Here is a 22,605-nt window from a genome sequence, read left to right on the forward strand (position 1 = left end):
AGCAAACACTAAGCCATGGACACCCTATATGTGCTGGTACCTACCAAGCAGTTAGCTCCATATTTTTTGGTTCCTGACCTTCCCGGCACAAAAGCTGCCCAGCTGGACCTCTGCCCAGATGCAGGAAGGGGTTTTGTCCTCCATCCCCTCTTTTCTCTGTTGAAGGGGGTGTCTAAAGTCACCCACAATGTCTCACCACCACTAGAAAGCATGGGAAAGCAGGAGCACTGGGAGTCAGCAATCACGGATGCCCTGTATTTCTGTTGGGAGTGGTGGGCTGGTGGTGCTGGAGCAACATCACCATTACTGGTGTGGTTAGCAGCATCATGGCAAGCACAAGCCATGATGGACACTCCACCTCAGCTGATGTCAATGTAGATCCTGAGTCCTGTTGGCCATCAAGCAAAGCATGTGCTGATGAACCAAACCACCTGCTTCACCCACCTAAGTCCAAGGTAACATCTCCAAATATCACAGATAATCCCATTTTGTCTGCTCATGAAAGACAAAACAACAATTTCCTTACTTTGATTTTCTGGAGGGGACAAAAAATAGCAAAAAGAGTTAGGCCTCTCCATTTCATACCAGAGCTGGGTAAGGACCAGGGAGCTGTGGAGCACCTTGAATACTCAGACTGCTCTGACTGGGAATGGTGGGTGTGCTAGAAGGAAGAAACAGCAGAAGCAGGGCTAAAAACTGGCAGATGTTGATGGTAATCAGGTTAACAGGTCACCAAGATCTCAGCACATATCTACCTGCAGCATGTCAGAAGACCCAGGTTTGGAGACAAAAAGCAGCAGATAAATACTGGGATGGGACAGGGTGGACAGACTGACCACTGTCACTCCTGCAAGACATGGAAAGGCACATGCAAACCCTTAGAAGTAGCCAGGAGGTGTGAGGAGCGTATGATCTCCATCCCACCTTCAGGAATCCCACGCTGACCTCCTGGACACGACCAGCTTATGTCCAACACATGTCTTGGTCCCATAACTCTGTGAGTATGGATCATTGAAATGCAGTTTTAATTGGATTTATTTCACACTAAAATTGCCTTCCCCTCTTTTCAGGTCTTGCACAGAGACTTGCTTCATTGCCGATGCAATGCTGAAGAATCACTTCCCACAATATGTTGTTCCTGCAGATTTCACCCTGGTTACCACCATCATCAACATGTCCATAAAACCACTAGAGGACAGGGTTAAGAGGAGCCCAGTGGAGAACACAAAAAAGCAAATATCACAGAGACACAACAAAATTATATCAGGTGTGAGTCTGAGAATTCTGGTCCCTCAAACTTCCTGGTAAATCCTCATCTCCCCATACTGCCTTTAAAACCAATTTGCCCCTCTTTGAGACACACAATATTTCTGCTACTCTGCCCTACTGGTCTGGATCTAAGTTCTTCCTGAAAAAAATGGGCCACCATGCCCCTTCTTGATGGAAGACCTACATGAATCACACAAAGAATTAAAGAGGTGAACAAAAGAGCTCTGGAAATGCAGATGGAGATACAAGACTCAAGTGCAGCATATTATGGAATCATAGAATCACTGAACCGTTTAGGTTGGAAGGGACCTTAAAGATCACCAAGCCCCAACACCTCTGCTATGGACAGGGACACCTCCCGCTAGATCAGCTTGCTCCAAGCCCCATCCAACTTGGCCTTCAACACTGCCAGGGACAGGGCAGCCCCAGCTTCTCTGGGCAACCTGGGTCAGTGTCTCACCACCCTCATGGTGAAGAACTTCTTTCTGATGTCTGATTTCTCCCCAATGTTGGGCATCACACTACCCAACACTTAGACCTGATCCTTGTGCTATTCAGCGATGTGTTGATGTCTTTGTTGAAAAAAACCCCACAAAACTGGAAAAAAAACACAGAGCTGAGTTTGGAAATGAGAATTTCCTCGTGCCACTCCAGAGAGGTGCAGCAGTGCCTCTGCCTACAACTTATGCAACGTTTTAAAGGTTTCCATAAACGCTAAGTGAGCTTCTCCCTCCCTCCAGCTGGTTACAGCGATGCACATCCCAACTGAGGGTGCTGCCAATGTCGTGCTCAGGGTGGGAAGCCCCACCCTACCTTCCCCCAGGCTCAAGGCGACAGCAGAGTTTTTATTCTCTCCATGCAATCTGGGGCGGTGGGTGCTGCCACCACCCAGGCAGGGACGGTCCCAACCATATGGAGCAAGTTAAGGGCAGAAGAAATTCAAGCATAAAACCTTGTGTGAGAACTACCCTATGCAAACTTCAAAGGAGACGAGCGCCCTTAGATTGTGCAATGCTTTGCTGATGGGAACCCACATACATGTGAAATCATTAACTTCATCTGCTGCTTTTAATTCTTCCATCAATGTTTAACGAACATGAAGCAATCAGCTTTTTTTTTTTTTTTCTTTTTCCTTTTAATGGGGAATGCTTTTTTGAAAAAAAAAAAAACAACAATCCAACAAACAAACAACAAAACCCACACAACTAATGCCCTTACTTCTGCAAGTCGCCATGAGGGTTTGTGCCAGCTCCACCCAGCTTAAACATTTACACATTGATTTTCAAGGTCACCGCTGAAATATGTCATTTTCTACTTAGCACATTCTCCTACAAGCGCGCGGCCGTACTCAGGGTTTGGAAAAGCTGCACAGGAGGGTGCAGCACCACCAGCAGCCTCAGCAAAGTTCAATCGATAAAAGAAACCCAAAGTAAAATGCCTCAGGGAAAGCAGCCTGGGAAAATGCAAATATCATTCATTAGCCAGGCACCGGGTTTTCTTTGCGCTGTTGGATAAATGCAGAATAAAGTGACACCACCACCAACCTCAGAGAGCCCGGTGGTGTGTACACCCCACCACTCAATCCTAACCCCCCCAGAAAAAAACCCACCCAAAACCCCCAAGATGTTTTAGGGAGGGAAAGGCACAGTTGTTCCTTACCTGTGAGCTTCCAAGCGCCGCTGGCTGTGCAGCCCCCCAATGCTGAACATGCTGTTGGGAAGCTCGTCGGCTCCCGCTCCCTCCCGTGTGCTCCCCCCAAGCGCTCGTCAGGGGGTTGGCGAGTCCTTCAGAGCCTGCCGGTGCTCGGTGCCACTGCCATCGCAGGCAGAAGGACTCACTGCCAGCTTCTCCCACTTCTTTCCCCTACCGGCTGGTGGATAATGAAGCCTCCACGCTGGCTGCCGGAGCCGAGCTAGCGCGGCAGCCGCTGATGCCACCTGCCAGGCAGCTCCAACGGCACGGGAGGGAGCAAGAGCAGCCACGCTTCCAGCTTGCTGACATTGGAAATCAAAGTGGTCCCACCCCAGGGACTCTCATATTAAAAATAAAAAAAAGAAAAAATAAAATAAATTTTAAAAATTCCTTTTGGTTTTGTTGTGTTTGTTTGGTTTGTTTTTTTTTAATTCAGACATATGGCAGGTTTTTATTCATGTAACAGAATCAAAGAATCACTCTAGTTGGAAAATATCTTTAAGATCCTCAGGTCCAACTGTTACCCCAGCACTGCCAAAGCCACCAACAAACCATGTCCCTCAGCACCACATCCACATGGCTTTGAAAGCCCTTCGGGGATGGGGACTCCATCCCTGCCCTGGGCAGCTTGGGCCAGGGCCTGACAGCCCTTTCCAGGAAGAAATTGTTCCCAATATCCAATCTAAACCTCCCCTGGCACAACTTGAGGCTGTTTCCTCTTCTCCTGTTGCTCGTTCCTTAGGAGAAGAGACACACTCCCCCTGGCTCCAACCTCTTTTCAGGGGGTTGTAGAGAGTGAGAAGGTCTCCCCTCAGCCTCCTTTTCTCCAGGCTTAACACCCCCAGTTCTCTCAGCTGCTCCTCATCACACTTGTGCTCCAGACCCTTCCCCAGCTCCGCTGCCCTTCTCTGGACACACTCCAGCCCCTCAATGTCCTTCTTGTCATGAGGGGCCCAAAACTAACCCAAGGCTTCAAGATGCAGTCTCACCAGCGCTGAGCACAGGGGGACAATCACTTTCCTAATCCTGCTGGCCACACTAGAGTTGATACAAGCCAGGATGGTGGTGGCCTTCTTAGCCACCTGGGCACACACTGGCTGATATTCAGCTGCTCTCACTCAACACCCCTCAGGTCCTTTTCCACTGGGCACTTTCTAGCCACTCTTCTCAAAGCCTGGAGCTTTGCCTGGGGTTGGTGTGACCCAAGTGCAGGACCCAGCCACATTCCAGACAGATGTGCCATAAACAGCATAAAACTTTGTCTCACAGCCCTCTTCTACACCACATAAAAATTATCATTTTGCAGAAAGAAAAATTAAGGTGCAAGAAAAATTCCTCTACCCAAATCATACCATGCTCTCGCATTTATTGTACCCCAGCCTAGTGATCAAGCATGTGGCTGATACATAAAAAATGAGAATTTTTGCACTCAAAAGCAGCAGGTTTTTTTTATTTTCCAGTTTAGGAAAGGGGCTTCTTTGAATGCCAACTTGAACTTACACCCAGGTGACTTTGGGATAAAATCAGGATCAGGCTGTGCACCATCCTAGCAGTGACCAGGACCCTCCCCAAATCTTCTTCTCATCTTTGATGTGCACCACGGACAGTATATTCTGCTAAAATTTTGGACAAGCCTGGTTCATGTACGGAGCTAGGGGTGAAAAAAACCACCAATTCAGGGAAGAAAAAAACTATTACTGTCACTCTTCTGCAGTGTGCAAAAGGAACGTCTCTCCAGGGATCCTTGATCCCATTCGCCTCTGTTGTCCACGCACCAGCACAGGGCCTTGCTGTATCTTCATACCAAGTGTCACATCACAGACACGTCAAGGTCTGGATCTTTTTTTTTCTTTTTTTTTTTAATAGCATAAATAAATTAAAGAGGAACCTTAAGATGTTTGGGCTGTAAAATGTCTCTTTTGATCCAGATCCAAATATTTTGGGTTTTGCCATCAACGTGTCGTATGAACCTCTGAGTTTAGGGACCTCAAGGAAGGTCCCTCTTCTGCTGCCCTGCTCAGACAAATATCAGTTCTCAAATTCTTTTCATCAAAACAATTTCCACCATGGGATTTACACAGTACAGCTACAGACATCAAAGAACAGGAGAAGAAAATGCTCAAAAGGCCACGGAGGGAGGAAACTTTAACAAGGAATTTGAAATAATGTGTGTCGGTAGGATGGAGGGATATGGAAATGATTCTCCAGAAGAAGTCAGCAAAGGAGAAAATGCTTGAGGCAACTGCAGCAGTGTTATATTGAGTAAGAAAAAAAGCCTAAATGCTTTTTAAAATAATAGTAATAAAAATAATTTTAAAAAAGAGGTAAAAGGGTAGAAAAAAGAGCTGGAGGTAGACATGGATGGAAGTCCTGGAGAACTAAAAGCCTATGTAGATACAGCTGCAGAATAACTTCATTAAAAAAAATGTCAAGGTAGCATTTTCACTGCTCATGGCATGGGAAGTAGATTAAGATGACCTTTAAAGGTCCCTTCCAACCTAAACTATTCAATGATTTCATGATTATTTTTTTCTGGAGGAGGAAGGATGCTGTTATTTGCATGGTAGAGACTGCAGGACCACTGATGTGGAAGAGCCAAGCAGAGCAGCTCACAAAATGCAGGAGAGGATGGCAGAGAATGGGGACATTGAGGTGTATAAAAAATAAAACAAAAATTCAGGTACAAACAACAGTATCAAAAACATGGTCTTGATCATTGAGTGCAGAGACCTTATGTGGTCCAGCTGTACTGAGATGGCACAAGGGGAAAGAAGGAAAAGGGATGAGAGCTGAAATCAGAGTGAAATTATACTGAAAACTCAGCACCAAAAGGAAGATCCTATTTCATCTACAACCATAGAGCAAATTAGGCTTCAGACTAAACCCCATCATCAGCTCAAAACCCAGGTTTGTGGCTGCATAACTTCAAAGCACAGCATTTTTGGGATTCCTCCAGCTTTTCTGCTCTTTGCAGTCTTGGAGGAATTGGGAAGCACATAATAGAAATAAAAACTAAGATAATTGAGAAATAAGGGAAGTTTCAAGAGTTTACCAATGAATTCCACCCCTTCAGCTGTTCCATTTTTTACGACTTCAGTAGCAAAAAATGACCCAGCAAGGAATGTGATTCCAGCTGCTGTGTTAAGTGATTGATTAATCGATGTCTTTGTCCTGGCTGCACCTGCCTTTCACAAGAACATCGATGTTAACCTGGGCAGAACAACCCAATTCTGCCTTTGGTGTATTTTCCTTCCATGTTTTCACCTTCAAGGAGATTTGGAAGAGTCAGATGGGCAGAAGCTAATGAGATGTCACCATAAAATGGGAAATAAAGTCAGCAAAACTCAGCTCTCCCAATGCAGAGTTTAATAAGACCAAGAATTTAAAATACACAGAATCTGTAGAGCTCCTGTGAGGAGCCCAAGTTTCATTTTCTTGCCCGTTCTCCTGGGCACGGTGATTAATTATGAAGGTTGTGGAAAGCAAGCGAGTGGAGGGGAGCAGATTCCCTGCCAGCAACACTGAGCCCAGCCTCGAGCTCATCCATCACCCCAACCACTGGCAAACCTCAGCCCAGGGCAGCACTGGCTGCCACAGCCCAAACCTGCAGCTCCAGCTGCTGCCTGCCCGTGAGCGGGGGGCTCAGCCTGACCTTCAGCTCTTCCCACCAAAAAGCATGAGTGGATACAGGACAATCTACTGCAAGAGATTTTCTTTTCTTTTCCAAAGTATTTGCTAATAAAACCCTAGATCTGAGAACCTTTCTAGGTATAGGGGAAGAAAGTAAAGTAAAACAGAACAGAATAAAAAAGAAATGGAATCAAACAAACAATAAAACCACAAACAGAAATAAAATAAAACAAAATACAATTTAATAAAATCAAACAAAATAAAATACCTTATGGCAACTCAACAATACCATCGGGTCGCATCACTGAGCATCTCACTCTCAACTCCACATTGACATGGTTGTATAAACATTGGTTCTTTTTAAGTTTTCTCCTGAATCAAGAATTCTATTCTGCTCTCATAAGCCCTCACCTGGAGTACTGTGACCAGTTCTGGAGCCCTCAACACAAGAGGGATATGGACTTGTTGGATCAAGTCCAGAGAAGGGCTATAAAGATGATCAGAGGACTAGAGCACCTCTACTATGAAGACAGGCTGAGAGAGATGGGGTTGTTCAGCCTGGAGAGGTGAAGGCTCCAGGAAGTCTTCAGAGCACCTTCCAGTACACGAAGGGGGGCTACAGTGAAGCTGGAGAGGGACTGTTTACAAGGGTATGTAGCGATAAGACAAGGGGCAACGGCCGCAAACTAGAGTGTGGTAGATTTAGACTGGATCTTAGGAAGAAGTTCTTTGCTATGAGGATGGTGAAGCACTGGAACAAGTTACCCAGAGAGGTGGTGGAAGCCATTCAAGGTCAGGCTTGACAAGGCTGTGAGCAACCTGATCTAGTTAAAAAGGTCCCTGTTCACTGCAGGGGGGCTGGACTAGATGACCTTTAAAGGTCTCTTCCAACCCCACACATTCTATGATCCTGTAAGGATTGGGGTTTTGAGCTAAATGGCATAAAATGTTTCATCTGGAGCAAATGAAGCTCAAAATAAATTTTAACAGCAATGATCCTTCCTCTCCTGAACTGTCCCTCTAAACCCTCCAAGTTCAAGGTCTTGCCCCTGGGTTGGGGCAATCCATGGTATCAACAGAGGCTGGGGGTGAGGGGATGAAAAGCAGCCCTAGGGAGAAGGACTTGGGGGTACTAGGTGATGAGAAGTTCACCATGAACTGGCAGCCCAGAAACCAACCGTGTCCAGGGCTGCATCCCCAGCAGCTGTTAAAGGGAGTCTAGATGTTTTACTTTTATATTGGTCTTTGAAAGAAGAGGTGGCATGTGCAGGCCCAAAGAAACTAAAGCTCTTGCCTTTCCACCTTACACCACCAGCATTGACACCTGATGTATCTCCTAAAAGCTCTTTTAACACTGAAGTATGTAACAACAGTTGGCTACAAGCACTCAATGAAGAAGCCAGGTAGGTGTGGGACACAGTGGCAGGAGGGTGGGACTAGATGACTGTCAAAGCTCCCTTCTAACCCAAACCATTCTGTGGTTGCATTAATCAAGAGATTGAGAGTCCCTTCAAAAGACCTTGTGCCTTGTGTGGCTGTGGGCAATAGTCTTACAAAACACCAACAAATCTGAATTCTCCACTCCCAGCATTCAAAGCTTCCTGATTTAAGTAAGTCCTAAGAGGTAGAGAAGTAGTATACAGGAATCTGGAGTAAGATCAGCCCCAGCACAAACCAGAAGTGCTCATTTGTAACGTAGGTAAGATGAGCACTTGACATTGGCCTTTGAAAGCCAGCATCTCACGGGATGTCATTCCAGGTTAGAGAGGGAAAATGAGGTTTAGCTTATGCAAAACACAACTGTCTCACAGTGAGCAGATGACACACCAGGAGGAAAACATCAGAGATTAAAATTGTTTCCATGATAAATGAAGAATGTAAAGTGTTCTTCAAGTTTTACAACAGCCTGAATCAACTCTTAGCTTTACCTGAAAGGTCCTATGAGGACCCTCAAGCAGCCTTTTTGAAAAGCTTGCAAAGGTCTTTATCAACCAAGAGATCTGATGCAGCAACAACAGCAAATCAGATGAGACCACCAGATCCCTCCATTACTCCACATCTTGTGTTTTACATACAAAACCTACAAATCACTCTACAGTGACCAGCTACAAAGATCTTACTCCATCAATACTGAACTTTATCATCTACCAATTATTTATCTCTATAAATACTCCACCACGAGCTTTATCTTGATGCTCAAGCAGCCAAGAACTCCTCCAGGAACCTGCAGCTTCTCCCCAGAGAGGGATGTGCTGCTTTTCTTCAACAGCAGCACCTCTTCGGCCCACCTGCACACTTGTCCACAGACCACAGCTGGAGCTGAGCAGAACAAATACGACACAAACATGTGAGGCTCGGAGCTTTGCCAAGGTAGTTAAATCCACATGGTTACATTAACATTCTTTGTCCACCAAGCTCCAGAGCAGTTCCTTACCCTCTCTAGGTAGCAAACAGCAGACGAGGAGCATCCGAGGTAAATGTCTGAATGGGAAAGCAAGAACAAAATAGCTTTGTTCTGTTTAAAAAAGCAACAAAAACATGCTGCACGTTCTAGCCTGTGTGTCTGCCAAAGACAGGAAATTCAGCACTTTCCAGCCCAGCTTCTTCTGTCACTTAAAAAAAACAAAAACTTGTAAGAAACTGGAAAAGTTGCTAGTTTAGAATTTCTGCATCTAGAAAATAAAGTTCATGGTAAATGTCTGGTTTAGTCAACTGTCAGCACTTAATGTTTCTATTTACTCCGGTCCAAAAGAGCAAACTCTAAATCAAAACTGAACTTCATTAAGCATGTCACATTCTTTGGGGCACACCAGCTGCAGTGGTGAGCAAGATGCTTTTCCCAGCCTCCACGCTACAAATCCTGACACACCAACATGGTGTTTAAAGGCCCAAAGTCCCTCCCAGGCTGGAGGCTGGATTTATTAAGGAGGAAATGCATGACATAACACAACTTAACCCAACTTTTTTCATCTCAGAGATGCTTGAAGGTTGCTGGGTCCCTGCTCTGAATCAGTGGCTCCAAGGCTTATGGAGGTGTCTACACACACGAGTGGCTGTTGTAAAGTCATGGCAACTGAAGCTCTGACAGGAAAACACATCTAAATCATGGTAGAAGGACAACATAGACCTATTAGAGCAGGTCCAAAGGAGACCACAAAAATGGTCAGAGGACTGTAACACCTCTGCTGTGGAGAACTGTGAGGGTGGTGAGACACTAGCCCAGGTTGTCCAGAGAAGCTGGGGCTGGCCCATCCCTGGAAGTGCTGAGGGCCAGGTTGGATGGGGCTTGACGCAACCTGGTCTAGTGGGAGGTGTCCCTGCCCATGGCAGGAGAGTTGGGACTAGATGGTCTTTATGGTCCCTTCCAACCCAAACCATTTAGGGATTCTATGATTACCAGTGTTGAAAAACACCATTTTCCTTCTACGAACCTAGAATTTTCAGCGGCAAACTCCTCTGTGTACATTCACCTTGACATTGTAAGGTCATGAAGGGATACACAGAAAATCAATAGCCAGCACTCAAAGAGCACAGGCAGCTGGTTTTGCAATCCACCTTCCGCACACAAAGCAATACCCTAAAACAAAGACTTGTTCTCCTTTGGGTTTCAGACTCAGCTTCAACCAGGATATCCAAAGTAAGAGTTATCTCCTAAGAACCATCTCCAAGTCAGGTGTGGACACATCTCACCACCATTTCATCTCCTCCACCACATTCTACAGGACAACCAATCACACATGACACATACACATACAACCTGCAAGACCTTCTTGGCTAGAAAACCCATCTAATGCTGAAAAACCTCTGAGAGCTCTGGGTAAGGGAAGGGTGAATTTTGCTGTTGAAATTGAAACTCAGCCTGGAATTGCTAAGCGACAAAAACAAAAGATGTTCTTCCCAACGGATGGCATGTGTTGTAAACTCTGCAGCAGTGCAAGCTTGATATTCAGCAGTAAGAAATGCAAAATTAGAGGGGAAAAAACAACTCAGAACAGGCTTCAACCCTCTAAATCCCCAGAATGCCCATGGCACACAGGTTAAGTATACAGCAGACTGTGAATTCGAAGCAGCGATCAAGGAATACAAACACAAAGCCAAAATTACACAAATCAGGGTACGAGTGCAAAACCACAGTCATCCTAAAACGTCCTCCTCTTATTTGGATAAAGTGCAGGTTAGTTAACCAGGAGGATGACACAAGGAAAGGTGTTTAAAAGAACACACGATGCTTTGACACAATTGGTTTCTATGAAGAAGAGGTTGATTTGTACCACAGAGGACAGAGGTGGGAACTCAGATAAAAATGGGGACACCATTTTACCTCTTCTTCCTAAAAATATATGGAGACATTTACTGAGTCAAGTAGCAAGGCTTGCTACATAATGCATACAGGCATATTTGCTCTAATTTTTTATTTATTTAATGTAAATTTTTACCATTTTATATTAATATACATATTAATTACAATTCCCTGCCTTGATGGGGATATATAATCAAGGTAGGAGACACAAAGCAAGGACACAGCTCTCACTGCTGGTCCCCAAACCCAAATGCCTGGCATCTCACCCAGAGCTGGGCAGAACATGGAGCATCCTTATCCCCCCAGTGATCCGTATCACAGAATTACAGAATCTTAGGGGTTGGAAGGGACCTCAAAAGGTCATCTAGTCCAACCCCCCTGCCAGAGCAGGGTCACCCAGAGCACATCACACAGGAATGTGTCCAGGCGGGTTTTGAACGTCTCCAGAGAAGGAGACTCCACAACCTGTCTGGGCAGCCTGTTCCAGTGCTCTGTCACTCTCACAGTAAAGTTCTGCCTGATATTCACATGGAACCTCCTATGCTCCAGTTTGCATCCATTGCCCCTTGGTCTATCACTGGTCATCACTGAAAAAAGCCTGGCTCCATCCTCCTGACATTCACCCTTTACATATTTGTAAACATTGATGAGGTCACCCCTCAGTCTCCTTTTCTCCAAGCTAAAGAGACCCAGCTCCCTCAGCCTTTCCTCATAAGGGAGATGTTCCACTCCCTTAATCATTTTTGTGGCTCTGCGTTGGACTCTTTCAGGCAGTTCCCTGTCCTTCTTGAACTGAGGGGCCCAGAACTGGTCACAATACTCCAGATGCGGCCTCACCAATGCAGAATAGAGGGGGAGGAGAACCTCTCTTGACCTACTAACCACACCCTTTCTAATGCACCCCAGGATGCCACGTATTGGCACCATGTGGGCTCTCTCCCCTTCTGTGCAACTTGGCACACTATGGAGCAGGAGGATTTTGGTAGAAGCTGGATTCTTGCTTCTGCAGGGGCATTTAGGCAGATCTCCATCCCTTCCACCACAGTAGGTGGACAAAGCACACGAAGCAGAGATGTCCCCAAATGGCTCATGCATGGCCCACTATAGCTCATCAAGGTAATGGAGCTGGGGAAGGGTCTGGAGCACAAGTGTGATGAGGAGCAGCTGAGGGAACTGGGGGTGTTCAGCGTGGAGAAAAGGAGGCTGATGGGAGACCTTCTCGCTCTCTACAGCTGCCTGAAAGGAGCTTGAAGTGAAGTGGAGCGCGTCTCTTCTCCTAAGGAACAAGCAACAGGAGAAGAGGAAAAGTCCTCAAGTTGTGCCAGGGGAGATTTAGGTTGGATATTAGGAACAATTTCTTCCTGGAAAGGGTTGTCAGGCCCTGTCCCAGGCTGCCCAGGGCAGGGGTGGAGTCCCCGTCCCTGGAGGGGGGACCGTTGGACTCGATGATCTTAAAGGTCTTTTCCAACCAAAATTATTCTCTGATTCTATGATCTTCAGGAAAAGCCACGAGCAGCTTGCTTAACCCAGGGTTGCCTGGGAAGCAGACACAGTATGTAGGTAACTGTGCCTCAGGACACGCCCCCAGAGGAGCAGAGCTTATTAAGACTCTGGACAATAAACCTGCAGCCCAGTATAAGCAGAGACCCCACCTGAGGGTACACTGGTGTACTAATGGCATCAGCCCCATGGTTTGTGGTCCTGCTGCATGATCCCTTCTGAATTGATTAAACACTTACTCAACCTTTGCTCTTCTAACACCAGGAGGCCATTATTCTTCATACCTGGGGGCATTTTCTGGCCCCAAAGTGCTTTGCAAACAACATGGTTGGGAGCAAAGCACAATGTGCAGACCCTTCCCGTGCCAGGGGAGGGATTGATACCTCCTCAGTCCTCTTACTTTAGTTGTAATGCCTCACAAGAGGTGCCACAACAGGAATAATTATAATCCTGTTATGAAAATACCTGACTTCCCATGGAGGAGAGAGGTCCTAAGGGTTCAATTATGTGACAAGAGAAAACAATCAAGAGACACCCTGGGTTCAGCCTTGCTTTTAAAAATGTCTTGACTTTGTTATTCTTACCTAATTGAAAGGGATTAGGTAACCAGCCTTCATTGTGAAGGTTCATTAACTGCATCTGGGTGCACAAAAGAGCCCTGGTACCTACAGCACCCACCAACAAATTTGGGTCTGCAGAGCTGGGACCATCCAGACCATCCTACGTATTCCCAAAAAGGAAAGAACATCAAAAAGGCTCATTATGGTTTTGAACTGAAAATCTGGTGATGACAACATTGTTTTATAGAATCATCGAATCACAGAATGGTTTCTGTTGGAAGGGACCTTTCAAGGCCATCTAGTTCCACCCCCTGCAGTCAGCAGGGACATATTCAATGAAATCAGGTTGCTCAGAGTCCTGTCCAACCTGACCTGGAATGTTTACAGGGATAGGGCACCTCTCACCTCTCTGGGCAACCTAGGCCAGTGTCCCACCACCCTTAGCATAAACAATTTCTTCCTTCTGTCTAGTCTGAATCTCTTTTAATTTAAAACCATCACCCCTTGTCCTATTGCTATGAAGTCTGCTAAAAAGTCTGTCCCCATCTTTCTTACAGTACTGGAAGGACCTCTAAGGTTTTTCCCCAGAGCCTTCTCTTCTCCAGGCTGAACAACCCCAACTCTCTCAGCCTGTCTCCAGAGCAGAGCTGCTCCAGCCCTTGGATCATCTCTGTGGCCTCCTCTGGACTCGCTCCAACAGCTCCAAGTCCTTCTTGTGCTGGGGACCCCAGAACTGGAGCCAGCCCTGCAGGGGGTCTCACCAGAGCAGAGTTTTAAGGAAATGCCACTTTTCTCTCCCTCAGCAGAGTTAGTACCCGGAAAACTTGAGGAAAAAGGTAGGTTTGGGCTTAAGGCTCAGGAATCACCTACCCAGAGTTATCAGAGATAGGCTTCTCATGTAGTCACCTCTAACCCTCCTCCCTCGCAAGCCTGAAAGCAGAAGTGCTTCTCCAATTAACCACAGAGGGGAAAGAAAACAACTTATTAGCATTGATGTGATCCTCCATATCCTCAGCTGGAAACACAAGGCATTTCTATGGTGTCTCCAGAACCACAGAAGGGCATATGAAAATCAGTGTCACAACAAAAATAATCCCAGTTAACCACTAACACACTCAGAAACCCACTTCATGTACAATGTCTTCAACAAGGGAATATAAGATAGATCCCAGCTGGTCTCTACCAAGGAACATGGTGGTCTTGGTTCCCACCTCACATCTTATAGATAATCCTGGAGCCAAGCACTGTGCAGAAAGCTCTCCTCTAGCAGTGCCCCCTGGAGAGAGCACCCATCTTCAGAGGTGCAGGGAAACGAGGGCCATCCTACACCCAGCCATTACCATAAGGATGTGAAGAACCCAGCCTGGTTTATCATAAATTTTCTTTTTAAAGGAAGACATATGCACCTATCATCATCTCCCTGCTGCCATCAGCAGCAGTTAGAGCAAGATTATATACTTCTAGAGAAGCAATTTGATAAAATAGCTGCATTACAGAAGAGCATACCCTGAGGTTGCTGAAGGCGGCATGTACAACGAAGGGACAAAACTCACAGGAAATTTTGAAATCCTTAACCCTTAGGGACCCTGATCTCATTAAGTTCTGAAGATTCCAATGCACACAAGATTAATTGTTTCATCTGTGCACAAAAAAAAAGAAAAAAAAAAAAGCCCTGATCATTTTCCACAGCACATGAAGGGCTGAATCTCCACCAGGCAAAGCACAAAATGAGGGCGGACAAAATGAAGCAGCAGAGACAAGCAGCTCTCAGTGAACACTGGACACAGCAGGAACTGGGAACCTCTTCTTTTTTCCAGAAATCCTGCTGCTCAGCAAAGCCTTTGCTCTGAAACAGGCTCCCACCAACTTCCAAACCGCAGTGGGATTCCGAGTCTCTGCCCTCTCAGAGGCAGGATCTGGCCAGTATGACAGGGAGTTGCTCAGGAGATGGGGCACTGGAATGACCTCCTAACACCCAGCACCAAAACACCTCACCGCTGCCTTATTTATAAGAACTGTTTCCAAGCAAATGAACCAAAAAAGGGGAAAAAAAAAATTCTCAAATTGCTACAGTTTAAAAAGCTGCACATGAAATGGGAAAACCAGGGGCCGTCTCCTCTTCCCAACATGCAGCAGGGAGAAGATGAAAAACCACTTGTTCCTTACAAGTAGTTCCTATCTGTGGTCCAGCACCTACCTCTTCATGCTCAGAAAGTGTTTTGGGTTCAGTACAACCCCTGAGAATCAATCTCTGGTTGTTTTTTTCACCTCGTGCCTGCTCCCAGGAGGCTCCATCTGAGGTGCATGTTGACTTCGTGAATCACAGAATCATAGAATATTTTGGATCAGAAGGGACCTTAATGATCATCAAGTTCCAACACCTCCTGCCATGGGCAGAGACACCTTCCACTAGACCAGGTTGCTCCCAGCCCCATCCAACCTGGCCTTCAACACTTCAGGGATGGGGCAGCCACAGCTTCTCCGGGCAACCTGGGCCAGCATCTCACCACCCTCACAGCAAATAATTGCTCCCTAATGTCTAATCTCAATCTCCCCTCTTCCAGTTTAAAACCATTTGCCCTCATCCTATCACACCACGCCCCTGTAAAAAGTTCCTCTTCCCACTGAAGTTAGTGATGAAGCCTCTTGGACCAGGAATTTGGCATCTTCCTCTTTACTCTTCAGAGCATCAACATGCACCTCAGCCACCAGAAATCAGAAGAAAGACTTTCCCAGAGCAGGATAAGCTGTAGCTTCCCACTCCAGGGATTTTTTTGCATCTTCTTTAAGCTGTTGCCATCAGAGAGAGGATATCAGATCAACAAGACCTCTGCTCCAAATCCACTCAAGCCATGTATGACAAGAGGACCCGGAGTATCAAAGAGTGGACTTATTATGACTGGCACTGCACAAATACACAGAATGAGATTGTTCCTGTCCCAGATGGCAGACCCTGAATAGATTAGAATAAGTGAAAGGGGAAAAAAAAAAATTAAAAATCTCCATTTTATACACAGGGACTTTGTCCAGAGGTTTCAGTGTCTTGCCAAAAGCTCTAAGGAGAACAGAGCTGCCCAAACCTTGCAGGAAACCTGATCTTCACAGCCAAGCACTTTGGGTCTCCTTCACCCACCTCGTGGTGGGTCTATGAACTCTTCTGCTGACCAGGAAGTTGAAAAGATGAAATCCACACTCTCCCCTTTCCTGTTTATTGTTTAGTTTTCATCTAAGCAATCATGGCAACCTCCAGGCTTCCATCAGGCAGTGTTTCAGCAGCGCCTCTCCATCTTCTTAGGGGTAGAGTTGGCAGTGCTGGTTTAACAGTTGGACTTGATGATCTTAAATATCTTTTTGAATCAAAATGATTCTATAATTGTATCCTAAGGGAGGCGAGACACAGGTTACCCAGAGAAGTTGTGGATGTTCCATCACTACAAGTCTTCAAGGTCAGGCTGGACAAAGATCTGAGCAACATGATCTACTGGAAGATGTCCCCACCCATGTCAGGGGAGTGAGACTAGATAATCTTCAAAGGTCCCTTGTAACTCACACTATTCTGTGATTGTATGATCATGTTGATAAGGCAAAATTAAAAAGTTAAAGTCCAATTCACAAAGTCAAATATGATTTTACAACTCACACCATTTCTAAGAAATAGGACATCTTGCTTGTGCTGGAGAAGAGCATAGCTCAGATGCTGCTCCCCAGAAGGAGACAGGCCACTCATGTTTTTTGGCCCTGCCTTGGGTTCCCCACATCACAAAGCATATGGCAGGTCTCAGTCTCAGGAAATGTGTGGGTGTAAACAGGTCACTGATTTACAGGCTTTCTGGCTGATGTAACATAAAATAAAGACAGGTGATGTGATCACATCCAACTTCTGGTGAAACCAAAGCTCATTCCAGGCAGGGGACTCACCAAAAAAGAGCTTGAGAGTGTGTGTGGGTAGAAATGACCATCTCTTCTGAATGAAAGCAAGCACCAGAGAAAGGTGGCACACTTCTGAGAGTGATACCCAGGTGCCCAGGGCAAGTCCAGTACCACTAACACCAGGGGTCAGTGTCCCCAGCAGAAGATTTGGGGAATTTAGGGAGAAAAAGCATCTTTTGGTCATGAAACTGCATGATTAGACTGATTTTGGTACGTATAGATTAAAACTCAGGTAGAGAGGAGAAGATGCTTTACCAGCTGCTGAAGCAGAGAGATCATAATCCCCATGGAGGAGGTATCACCCCCCACTTCTCGCACATCAACCCTGCCAGAACCAGGTCCTCAGGCCCTTAACTTAGCCCACACTGCCCACAAACACAGGCAATCACATTAAACTACACATATTGGAAGAATACAATCAGGTGAGAAAACCTTTGTCCTGAAATCTCTCACAGAATGCATCACCACAAAAAGCCTTTTGGTGATGGTGGAAAGAAGTCTTTGGAAAAGCACCTCTCAGGGGTCTGTGCAATGCTCTGGGCATTAAACTTAATCTCTCTTAAACTTAAACACTCCAGAATTTGATATTCCCTCTGCTCAACCGCATTCACTTGTAGAGCAGGTCCTGCAACATTTTCCCCAGGTTGAGCAAGATCGCTCAGGGGCCAAGTCTGCTGGCAAAGAAATGGCATGTTGAATGAGGGGTGCAGGCAAGGTGGTCCCTGTGGCCACCACGTGTGGCTGCAACACATCCATGGCTCATGGGAGTCTCCAGAGCTTGGAGATCAAATGTTCAGACTGTTTTCAGACCTATGTAGGAAAGGACAGCCATCAGGATGGTTACATAGGAGCAAAGCTGTTCTCAGCCCCATGACCTTGACAGCATTCCTCAGCCAACATGTGTTTCCCTGATCATGAACAACACTCCCTGGAAATGCCCTTTGAAATCACACAGTCAAAACAATCATGACTTGAAAGCCTCTTTTCCCAAACTGGGTTTCACGCTTCAGAGGAGATTATTACACTCACAGTATCTGCAAGAGCAAAAATAAAAATATACTCGGAGTCACACAAGGCTCAGATTCCTCAGTGAAGGCTGGGAAGGAGCAACCGCAACTGAAAACCGCTCCGGGGGATGAGGAGAAGGAAGGTGTACTGTGTAGTGACAAAGGACTCTGTTTTTCATTGGGTTTTTTTTTTTCATCCAAAGGACCAAATGATAACCCAAAATGCCACCACGAAACACAGGGAAATACAGAGTGATGGAACCACCAGCAGGGTCCAGTCAAGATCCTGGGTCTGGTCTGCTGGGTCAAAGTTGGAACTAAAATCACCTGTTATCAATTGCCAAGTACCCCCTGGGAAACCTCCATCTTCCAGCACCACAGAGAAAGAGTGATCATGCACCTACTTTATCCCAACAACTTGGAAGCAGAGCAAACCCTCCTGCTTCAGGGATTTGTCAGCTATTAATTACCAGGATTAGAGAGACATTTTCTGTGTTCCATCATTTCCACTGCTGGTTCCTTGCAGGCTCCTGGCAGCGCTGGATGGTGCTGGACATAGATGAGCTCTGGCTCCCCACCGACCGATGCCATCTGTGTGCTCCCCCAGCCACACACCCCCAACCTCCTTGCTCAGTGTAGTCACACCAGCTACGTGCAAACTGCACTCAGCACATCTCCACAAACTTTGTTAACCCAACAGCAGCGGAAGTGCAGCGTGACCAGCCCCATGAAACAAACCAAAACCATTTCCCTACAAGTTCCCTAATGCTAAAGTCCAAAAATACCATGTTTCTCGGGAGACTCTGAAACTGAAACCAAAAGTCAGCTGAGAAGCAAAGCCATGCTCAAATTTAGAAGTATTTTTAAGAGCTTTTCTATTTCAAAGTGCTTACTGTCCTATATAAAAAAAGATTACATCTCTTTTCCAAAAAGTTTTTAATGGCTTCTGAGGAGTTGCCATACTGTAAAAACTTTACATCTCAACCAAATGTTATGGGCATATATGAATTTCTGTGGCACTCACGAACAGCGCAGCTTTGGTTCCAGATTGCACAATCCCTTCTATGCCCAGGACAGCGAAAAGTCCTAGCAAAGGAACCAGAGTAAGCTCATAACTGCTTAAAATCACCTCAACCAAGATTTGTTTCCAGCCACATCACAGTAATTTATACATATGTGTACTTTTGTATTATCAGTTAATAAGACTGGGATTGGTTTTAGCTGAAGCACGATCCTGCAAACAGAACTATGTTGACAGATTTTAGCCCAAACAAGTTTCCAGCACAGATGAAAATTTAAGGGAGCAAGTGAAGACTTGGGGGGACTCAAAGACTCATGCATGAGCTGGCAGGAGGTGTATTTTCAGTTAATATCCAGAGCACAGGTATCCTGCCTGACTGCCCAACCCAGCACCCCTCCATCCCGCTTCCCGAGAACAAGAGAAGCTTCTGCTTCTCATTCCAAATTCAAGCCACAAATTAATATCCAAGAGAAAAATGAATATCAAAAGTGATCACGGCTGTTAAAGGGCTCCTCTCAGAATAGCTGAACCAGGCCAGGCTGTGATCAAGACTCAACCTATGCCAGCAGAAAGGTTATTTTTCTGCAAATACTGCCATTCCCTGAACAAGATTTACAAGCCCCATCACCAGCAGCACCAGCAGCACTACCAGCAAAGCAAGGGAGGGAATTGTTCCCTCTGCTCTGGTAAGAGCCCCCTGCAGTGCTGGGTCCAGCCCTGGGGTCCCCAACACAAGAAGGACATGGAGCTGTTGGAACGAGTCCAGAGGAGGCCACAGAGATGATCCAAGGGCTGGAGCAGCTCTGCTCTGGAGACAGGCTGAGAGAGTTGGGGTTGTTCAGCCTGGAGAAGAGAAGGCTCCGGAGAGACCTTAGAGCACGTTCCAGAACCTGAAGGGGCCACACGAACGCTGTGACAAGAGCACGGAATGACAGGACAACAGGTAAGGTTTTTAAACAGGAAGAGGGGAGATTGAGATGAAATCTTAGGGAGCAATTCTTGGTGGCTGAGCCAACAGCAAGACATGGCCATGCAAGCAGCCAGATGAAAAGTTAGGTCACTTTTCTAATTCAAAGAAAGAAGGAAAAAGAAACAGTGTTTTACCACATCCTTGTATTCAGCAAACAGCACACAGACCTGCAGTCACTGGCCAGCACTACACACTGCAGCTGATACCATCCATGTCCACACCTGAAAAATGGTTACAAGAAAAACCCACTAATTCAAACAAACTGGTTTTGCCCAAACAGCACCTCTTTAAGGAAAAAAAAAAACACAACAAAAAACAAACCCAAACAAACAAACAAATCAAACCAAACAAACAACAAAAACAAGCAACAGCTCCATTCCTATTTAAGTCTTCACATTTTCCCAATGCACCCCAGGGATCAGATTAGAGCCGTGCAAGACACGCTGGGGCAGGAGGCAAGGGGACACCTCCCCAGCTCAACTCCTTCCCTTCTCCTTCCAGAGCTGGGTAAGAAGCTGCAGTGCCTTTTTAGCATGCAATTAGCAGGCTGTTAAATTTGTCTGTCGGGTCTCAGAATGCCAGGGGATGATGAGGCACCCCAGGACAGTGCTTTTCCAAGGAAAAAGGATTTGTAAGCTGGACAGATGAGCAGGGCAGAGCAGAGGCACAGCAAAACCCATGGCTGGTTACAGACAGGTGCCATTTCACTGCAATGCTGAGAGGAAGAGACTGAGCTGAGAGAGGAAGGAAGACTTAAAAGCTAATGAATAATACCAAGAAATGGAGGTTTTACTGTCACGACCCTTGACTTTTTGTCCTGTAATTAAGAGAATTAGGCTATTATTTAGATGCTGCTTCTGTTCCAACAGAAATCTGCCAGCAAAACTTCAAGGATTTCCATGGATTACAAACCTTCTGTAGAGTTGTTTGTAACCAATTTTACTGCATCAGGTGCCCCAGCAACCCCCAGGCCTATGAGCAGCCTGAGCAAAGATTTAGATCTGAGTTTACAGAGATGAAACTCAATCCCAGAGCCTCTTCCAAGGTCTCCACTCCAAGAAGAGAACTGAACATGCACCATCAGAAGGTGGAAAAGGAGTACCCCAAATTCAGTTACTACAGAAAAATTGTCATCCAGTCTCTGCAGTCAACACACATTATGGAAAAAAATATCTTAGACCCTGATTCTCCCCCATTTTTTCTGCAGAGCACTTTCAAATCAATACTTCCATTAAGAAGCAAAGTTGTTTTTTGTTTTTGTTTCCTTTTTTTTCTGCAAAGAAAAGTAATTCAGACCAAGAACTGAAGCTTCCTCTTTCCTTTCCTAGGCACTTTCACAAACAGCCTAGAGAGAAATTGATGGATGAGAAAAGTGGAGAAGGTGGTTTCCATATTCGGCAATCAAAGTGTGATTACACTGGGAGTAGAAATTCGGCATCAAAATATCTTCTTAAAAAAAAAAAAAGATAAATCAGAGTAAGTCACACTGTGACTCCACTGTGAAGACTCCATTCCAAAGGTAACCAAACCTGCTTATCAGTCTACTCACAGCTTCTCTTTGCAACCTACTGAGCACTTCATATATTCCTCACAGCAAAGGTTTGGCAGGCGTAGAGCTGCCATGAGGTGGCAACCACCAAAAGAACCAAGAACTGCATAACCATCAAGGGCTCCCTGCAAGCACTCTAGCTGGGGCTCACCTTCACTCAGTTGAGGCATCTCCTCCCTCCAGGCTCCCTGTCCCAACACTGAAGAGGAACAAGCTCCTCCAGGGAACAGCTCTCAGATGTTCACCTGCTTGTATAGGTGGACATCTGTAAGAAGCCACTGCTCTTGCAACCTTGATCTGCTCACCTCTAGTCATATTTGGACTAGATCATCATTGTAGGTCCCTTCCAACTGAAATAATCTGCTAGACCAACTGTAGATGTGCATTTCCAGTGACATGACTCCATATTCCTTACTAAAGTCCAGTTGGAAAGACAGCACATTCTGGATACTTTACTGCTGGATATTTCACACGGCTGCTAAGATGTGGACTGCTGACCTTATAGAACATATGGTATGATCATCTGCTCCAAGCAGGCTGCCATGAGCAGACTCCTGAGCCCATGCCACATCCCAAAAAGAGTAACTAGGACAGCCTCACATGGGGTCAGGATCTACACTTGACGCAGAAGGGTGTAAAAGAGAGAAAGGCAGTGAAAAGAGATGGTCACACTCAATTAAAAGGGGACACATGGTTGAGAGGCTTAATTCCTCAGGAATGGCATCTGTTACTTGGGCATTAAACACGCAGCAATACTCCTTCTAAGAAGGAAGGTACAAGTTCAAGCAAACATACCTGTGTATACTTACATGCTTTGCCTGTGTAAGTCTGTAAGCTTATATGCACATTTTGTGGCCTTTGAATATTTTCTGAATTCCCATCACAGCTCTGGAGTTGTCACGCTTGAGCAAGCTGAGCCTCAGACATGAGTATGACACAGAAAAACATACCAGAGCCTGTTCTTGGTTAGTGAATCTGTCACAACTGTGACCACAGAAGTAGGACTTAGACCACGCTGCACATCCTGCCACAATTTTAAGGAAGATACTGCTAAATACTTATGAAAACATATGGTTTTGCAATGACCAGTGTGGCAGCCAGTAAGTCAGTGCAGCTACTGGCACCACCTGCTCTTTGTCCATCAGATTTCCTCCTGGCATGGGACATGTGACTGAGA

The 22,605-nt window shown here is 45.8% G+C and overlaps 1 protein-coding gene across 12 annotated transcripts in view; it reads right to left on the bottom strand.

Moving 5' to 3' along the window:
- The window catches only part of NCOA1 (nuclear receptor coactivator 1), a 182,676-nt gene that overhangs the window by 84,002 nt on the left and 76,069 nt on the right, over positions 1-22,605 (bottom strand). The window contains exon 1 of one of the 12 annotated variants that reach the window (XM_051615126.1): positions 2,929-3,120. The exons of the other annotated variants lie outside the window; for them this stretch is intronic. The gene's annotated coding sequence lies outside the window, so the exon portion shown is untranslated. Of the gene's footprint in view, positions 1-2,928; positions 3,121-22,605 lie in introns of those variants that run through there. 12 annotated transcript variants of the gene reach the window in all.

The sequence above is a fragment of the Apus apus genome, chromosome 3, assembly GCF_020740795.1.
Source record: "Apus apus isolate bApuApu2 chromosome 3, bApuApu2.pri.cur, whole genome shotgun sequence".
NCBI classification, from domain to species: Eukaryota; Metazoa; Chordata; class Aves; order Apodiformes; family Apodidae; genus Apus; species Apus apus.